General features: G+C 38.1%; 1 pseudogene; it reads left to right on the top strand.

Annotated features, from left to right (window-relative positions):
- The first annotated feature begins 2,672 nt into the window (after positions 1 to 2,672).
- LOC106752985 overlaps positions 2,673 to 7,911 on the top strand; it is a 12,909-nt pseudogene continuing 7,670 nt past the window's right edge.

Consider the following 7,911-nt stretch of genomic DNA (forward strand, 5'->3'; position numbering starts at 1 on the left):
TATATATAGGAGTGTAATTGGGATTACAATCTAAAACTACCAGTCTTAGTAAGAATATCTAGAGTATACTTATGTTGGGAAAAGACAATGCTAAAGGTGGATTGAGCAATTCAATGTCCAAAAAAATATTTTAGTGCACTCAAGTCTTATTTAAAACTAACTACAAAGGTCCTCCAACCTTGGATGTTTTGAAAATCATTACTAGTGATGACAGAGTCATAGATCACCCAATATATGTCTAGACTATATGGGGAGTGAATGGGAGAAACAAAGTGATCAACCTCACAAGAACTTGTATCAAAGCTAAAATGACCACACTAGTGTAGGGAGGTTCAACACACCCACATATACACATAGATCTCCACATTGGTAAGACATTGTCCGCTTTGGGTCAAGTTGTCATGGATTTGCTTTTGGTACTACTCCAAAATGCCTCTTATTAATGAAGCTATCTTATGTATATATAAACTCATGTCCATCTCTTATTTTTTCTGATGTGGGACTTTGTTTGTACCCAACATCCTCCCCTTAAACAAAGGACTATGGGACTTTGTCTATTTTTATGCAATATGAACTTCAACTTAGAATTTAACTCTAACATATGCATATTTTGCATGTATAGTTGACCCAAAATATGAACTTAGCTGGGACTACTCTACAATTCTTTAATATATGTTGTTTTGTTGAATCCCTTATGATAGGTTATAGGGGATAGGGGCATAATGGGTAATGGGTTTAGTTCCAGAGGAATGGTATAAATAGGACTCTGTTATATTGTCAGGGGAGAGTTAGTCAATTGGATACTTTGTACAGACGGGTTTCGAACCTGGTGAGAGGGGTTAGGCCCTCAAGTTACACTTTGTACTCAGCGATTGTTACTGTGAATAGCATAACCATTGTTTGATTCTTTTTGTCTTGTGTGAGTGTATATCAATGGTGAGGGTGACTGTTAGGTTCTTACACTAAAGATTCCTAACAAATTGGTCCGACTCGCCAGATCGTAGTGGGGCTGTCGGATCGAGAGTCTGCCGGATCGTAGTGGGGTGCCGAATCAAGAACCCGATCAAGAGGTTATCAAGAACCTGCCGTTTCCAGAAGCTGAAGGATTGAGACGCTGCTGGAATCGTGTGGGGGTGAAGGAAATTGCGGTTGATAGAATGAAGGCGCAGACAGGGGCATTGCGATCAGACTATGCAGCAATTCGCCAAGATTTGCAAGAAATCATAAGGATGTTGGGTGGTCGAGGCCACAGCCAGGACGACCAACATTGGGACCGGCGAGAGGAAGAAGAAGGAGAAAGATGGGATGAACGCCATGCAGTGCAACCCAACGGGAAGAGAAGGGTAGAACTACCCACTTTCGAAGGGTTTGATCCGTTGGGGTGGGTCTCTAAGGCAGAGAAGTTATTCAAATTGCAAGGTGTGGCAGAGGAGGAAAGAGTGTGCCTAACGAAATTCAGTATGGAGGGCAACGCTCACTACTGGTTCAAAGCCTGGAAGGCTAAAGCAAAGAATCAGTCTTGGGAAGGACTGAAGGGGGCAATGGTGTGGCGATTTGGAGAACGGAACAGGGACACAACCGTTGAAGGGGTGGCGACCAATAAGCAGTCGGGAACCGGAGAAGAACATGCCCCAACATCGACCGTGAGAGAATTGCAAGAACCGATACGCAACCAGGTGCGTCTTCTCGATTCTTAGGATTTGATGGCTGCGATGCCAATCGCGTGGGATGGGGAGGAACTTCAAGGAGGAGCGAAGACCGGAGGAGGAGGAATGGGAAGAAACCTGACGAATTGGAGTAGGCTGAACGGGGTGGCGTTGTAGGTTGAACCCCGTCGTCAAACCCAGAACCGAACGGGGCCAACTAAGAGTAGTGGGTCGGTGCCCAAGAAGGTGATACAGGCGAGCGGGGTTACGAAGACAAACTTCGATAATAGAGGGAGAAATTCTAGGAATTTACCCTGCTCAGAGTTTACGAAACGAAGGGAGGGAAATTGTTTCAGGTGTGCAGGGACTTTCGACCCAGGTCATCAATGTCCATAAAAAAGTTTGAGGATGTTGATTATGGCTGAGGACGATGGGGAAGATGGAGCAGCGGCAGAGACAAAGTTAGCTCAGATGCAGATAGAGCTTTTTGCGTTTTTTGCTGGGGCCCTGACGCAACTCAAAACGATGAAATTGCAAGGAGAAATTGAGGGGAAACAAGTTTTAATTTTGATGGACAGTGGCGCGAGCCACACTTTTGTAGGCAAGGGACGAGTAGAGGAACTGGGTTTACCCATGGATACCCCACCGTATCAGGTGTGCTTGAGGGATGAACAGTGAAATAAAACCAACCTGAGCTGCACGGTTGAAAGAAGGGGGAAGGAACCGGACACTAGAAGAACTTATTTTACAGGAAAGAATAAGAAGCTCCTTACCTTCAAAGAAATAATGAAGACACGAAGATGGTCCCATAAATTCAGTCTCTTATTTCCACCACCACGCAAGTCCCCATATCTGAAGTTGCAGGTATCGATAGAAGCAATTGAAAATTACAATGCCATGGGCTCAAGCTTCATTGTTCCAATTGGAGGTTATAGGGGATGGGGGCATAATGGGGAATAATGGGTAATGGGTTTAGGTGCAGAGAAATGGTATAAATAGTACTTTGTTATATTGTCAGGGGAGAGTTAGTCAATTGGATACTTTGTACAGACCGGTTTCGAACCTGGTGAGAGGGGTTAGGCCCTCAAGTTACACTTTGTACTTAGTGATTGTTACTGTGAATAACATAGCCATTGTTTGATTCTTTCTGTCTTGTGTGAGTGTATATCAATGGTAAGGGTGACTGTTAGGTTCTTACACTAAAGATTCCTAACACCTTACCATTCCATCATTTGTCTTGTGATTTTATTTTTGTTTTTCTAATCTAAATTTATATTTGTAAAATTCGGGAAGAAGTTGTAATCACAGTTGAAAACAAGTTAACAGGAAGTGTCCAGGAAGCATGGACCCAAGCATTATAGTGTCTACAGCCACTGAAAGTGTATTTAAATTTGGGGAAAATCTGGTTACCCGTCATTTGGGTTACTTTTGTAATTACAATGGCAAATTTGAAGAGGTGAAACATCGTATTGAGATGCTTGATGATACTAGAAAGAGGGTGCAAAATGATGTTATGGTTGCAGAAATGAATGCAGAAGAAATTGAAGAAGATGTTAAACATTGGTTGAAACATGTGGATGAGAAGATCAAAGAATATGAAAATTTCCTGTGTGATAAACGGCATGAGAAGACAAGGGGCTCCATTGGTTTCTTTCCTAATAACTTGCAGTTGAGGTATAGGCTAGGAAGAAAAGCTACGAAGATTGTAGAGGAAATCATAGCAGATGAACTTTTGAATAAAAAGTTTACTAAAGTCTCGTATCATATAGGNCCATCCATGGATGCTGCTTTGTCAAACACTGGTTATGAANGTTTCACGTCGAGAAAGAAAATTATGGGAATGATTATGCAAGCACTTGAAGACTCTACAATTAGTATGATTGGAGTTTACGGTGTTGGAGGTGTGGGAAAGACCACTTTAGTCAAAGAAATTGTTAAGCAAGCTAAAGAAAGGAAGTTGTTCAATAAGGTGGTTATGGCAAATATAACAAGAAATCCTGACATAAAGAAAGTTCAAGGACAAATTGCTGAGATGTTAGGAATGAGNTTGGAAGAGGAAAGTGAGATTGTAAGAGCAGATCGTATTCGAAAAAGATTAAAGAAAGAAAAGGAGAATACCCTTATAATCCTAGATGATCTCTGGAATGGATTGGACTTGAACAGACTGGGGATTCAACGTAATGAAGATGATGGTGTCAGCCAAAAGGTTGCCAAGGATGTTGCTGAGTTTGGTTATAAAAAGGTAGAGACAGAAAAGTTACCTGCTGATTCCAATAAGACGAAGAAAGAAAAATTATCTAGTGACTACAATAAGATTAAAAAAGAAAATTTATCTGTTGATCACAAAGGATTCAAAATTTTCTTAACATCTAGAAATAAAGAAGTATTATGTAATCAAATGGATGTCCAAGAAAGATCAACTTTCCCATTAGGAGTCCTTGACCAAAAGGAGGGAGAGGCTTTACTTAAGAAAATGGCTGAAATAAGTGTTACCAATTCTGCTTTTGATGACAAAGTTACTGAAATATCCAAAATGTGCGCTGGCTTGCCCATAGCATTGATTTCCATTGGAAAAACGTTAAAGAATAAGAGCCATTATTTGTGGGAGGATGTTTGTCGACAAATTGAAAGACAAAATTTTACTGGAGGTCAGGAACCTATTGAATTCTCTACAAGGTGAAGTTAGGATCATCTAAAAACTGAGGAGCTTAAGCATATTTTCTTACAATGTGCTAGAATGGGAAGTGATTTTTCGATTATGGACTTAGTCAAGTTCTGTATTGGTTTGGATATGCTTCAAGGGGTTTTCACAATAAGAGAAACAAAGTCTAGAGTAAATGTGTTGATGGAAGAGCTAACCGAGTCAAGTTTGCTGATGAAAAGTTATTCTAATGACTGTTTCAACATGAATGACATTGTGCGCGACGTTGCTCTTTCAATTTCATCTAAAGAGAAAAATGTATTTTTCATGAAAAATGGCAAACTAAATGAGTGGCCTCACAAGGATAAATTGGAAAAGTACACAACTATTGTTTTAAATTATTGTGAAATTGGTGGGCTTCCTGAGAGTAAATATTGTTCTAGACTTGAAGTCTTCCATATTGACAGTAAAGATGATCTTTTGACAATACCAGATGACCTTTTTAAATATATGATTGAACTCAAAGTATTGATATTGACTGGTGTTAATTTGTCATGGTTACCTTCTTCAATTGCATGCCTAACAAACCTAAAGATGCTTTGTTTGGAGAGATGCACTCTAAGAAATAACTTATCAATCATGGGAGAGTTAAAGAAATTAAGAATTCTTTCTCTTTCAGGATCTAATATTGAAAATTTGCCTGTTGAATTGAGGCAATTGGATAAGTTGCAATTTTTGGACTTAAGCAATATCTCGCAATTAAGAGCAATACCTTCCAATATGATATTANGGATGAACAGTTTGGAAGAGTNTTATATGAGAGATAACTTGATTTTGAGGGAAACTAATGAGGAAATCCAAAGTAAGAATGCTAGTCTTTCTGAATTGAGGCACTTGAAGCAATTAAGAAGTTTAGACATACACATTCCAAGTGTTGCCCNTTTTCCACAAAACTTATTCTTTGACAAGTTGGATAGCTACAAGATTATCATTGGAGAAATTAACATGCTTTCAGTGGGAGAATTCAAAATCCCTGACAAGTANGAAGTAGTGAAATTTTTGGCATTGAACCTAAAAGATGGTATTAACATTCATTCTGAAAAATGGATTAAAATGTTGTTCAAAAGAGTTGAATATTTGCTTCTAGGAGAACTCAATGATGTTCATGATGTTTTCTATGAATTAAATGTTGAAGGGTTTCCAAATTTGAAACATTTGTTTATTGTAAACAATGTTGGCCTTTTGTACATTATCAACTCCGTGAAGCGATTTCACCCTTTACTNGCTTTCCCCAAATTGGAGTCCATGTGTCAATTACGATTTTTAACATTACAATCTTTACCAGCATTTTTTTGTTTGTATACCAACGATAAAATGCCTTCCATCTCTGAATCATCAGAAGACCAAGTGCAAAACAGGGAGCTCAAAGAAATTCCACAATAGCTGGTCAAGATACAAATGCTTGCTTTTCACTCTTTAATGGAAAGGTATTTAAAATAAATATTATGATAGATTTTTATCCTTTACTTCACATTTGCAAAGTTTCATGTTTAATATGATGTGTTATTTCTCTAAAAGATGGAAGAATTCTCGGTTTTGATCTCTTTTCCTTTCGATTGGGTCAGTCAACTTTTGTACATCAAAGTTACTTATCCTNAAGACAATAATATTATGTGCTCTTATAGGTTGCAATGCCCAAATTAGAGTTCTTGGAGTTGTCTTCAATCAACATCCCGCAGATATGGAATGAGAAATCTTTGCATTGCTTTCAAAGTTTGATTACACTGAATGTATCAGATTGTGGCAATTTAAAATGTTTATTGTCACTTTCCATGTCTGAAAGTTTAGTGAATCTGCAGAGTCTTTCTGTAAGTGGATGTGAATTGATGGAGGACATATTTTGTGCAGAAGATGCAATGGTAGGTATATTCATTCAATTTAATTAAATTATGGTTAATTTGTTGCTTAATGGCAGTGTCCCTAATTGCTAAGGTCTTTTATTTGATCACTCAATCTACTTCCTCTTGCAGCAGAATATTGACATTTTTCCTAAGTTGAAGAAAATGGAGGTTAACTGCATGGAAAAATTAAGTACCCTATGGCAGCCCTATATTGGTTTTCATTCCTTTCGCAATTTGGATTCTTTGATAATAAGAGAATGCAACAAACTTGAGACAATATTTCCTAGTCACACGGGGGAAGGATTTCAGAGCCTTCAAAGTGTGGTGATTACTGATTGTATGTCAGTGGAAACCATATTTGATTTTGGAAATATTTCACAAACTTATGGTACAAATGGGACAAGCTTGCATAACGTCTTTTTAAAAGGGCTGCCAAAGTTGGTGCATATATGGAAGGTGGACACTGATGAAATTCTTAATTTTAGTAATCTCCAAAGCATTGTTGTTTATGAGAGTAAAATGTTAAAATATCTCTTTCCTCTNTCAGTTGCCAAAGGCCTAGAAAAACTGGAAACNCTTGATGTATGTAATTGCTGGGAAATGGAGGAAGTTGTTGCTTGTAACTATCAATCAAATGTAAACCTTATCAACTGCCATGACCTTGGTTCAACTAACAATCATGAAGGTAAGCCTCTGTCAAGGGATTGAGAAAATTGTTGCGGAAGAGGAAAAAACACAAGTGATTGAGTTTAGACATCTGAAAGCTATAGAATTGGTGTCTCTACCAAGCCTCACCTGTTTCTGCAGTTCTGAGAAGTGTGACTTACAGTTCCCCTCACTAGAAAATTTAATAGTGAGTGATTGTCTTCTAATGGAAACATTCTCTGCAATCCAAAGTGCACCTAATCTAAGAAAAATACATGTTCTAGTGGGTGCAAAAGACAGATGGTATTGGGAAGGTGATTTAAATAGCACTCTGTAAAAGCTTTCCACTGATAAGGTATGCATATATTAGAGCACTCATGGATAAAGCCATACACTAAAAAGCTTGAATTTTTAAAGCTAGAGGAGTGCCGAGGTTAGAAAAATTAGTGTCCGATGTGGTATCTTTTAGCAATCTGAAACAGTTGGATGTTGAGTCGTGTGAAGAGATGAAGAATTTATTCACTTTTTCAACTGCCAAAAGTTTGGTGCAGCTTGAGATCCTAACAGTACTAAATTGTGAATCAATGAAAGAAATAGTTAAAAATGAAGATGAAGATGCCTATGAGGAGATCATACTTAGACGGCTCAAAAAATTAAAGCTGAATTTCTTATCAAAGCTTTTATTCAGGGAATGCCATTTTGCAATTGCCATGTTTGAGTACAGTGACGATAGTTAAATGTCCCAAAATGAAAAAATTCTCTGAAGGAGGCTTAAATGTCCCAATGTTTTCGGGGATTAAAACTTCTTTGATGGATTCTGATTTCCACTTCCACAATGATCTCAACTCGACAGTTCAGTATTTATCACATTAAATGGCCTAATAAGTATAGGGATGATAAGAGGTTGAGTTTGGATTGGGTATTTGCTTCCATTTTTGCACAGCAAATTCAAGTTTTGCACAGCAAAGATGCATTTCATGATAATAATTTTAGCAGTTTAAAATCATTGGTGGTGAACAACGTGACAAAGGATCATCTGATTCCATCTCAAGTACTTCTTTGCTTAAAGAGCTTGGAA

Source organism: Vigna radiata, unplaced genomic scaffold (assembly GCF_000741045.1).
Source record: "Vigna radiata var. radiata cultivar VC1973A unplaced genomic scaffold, Vradiata_ver6 scaffold_122, whole genome shotgun sequence".
Taxonomy (NCBI): Eukaryota; Viridiplantae; Streptophyta; class Magnoliopsida; order Fabales; family Fabaceae; genus Vigna; species Vigna radiata.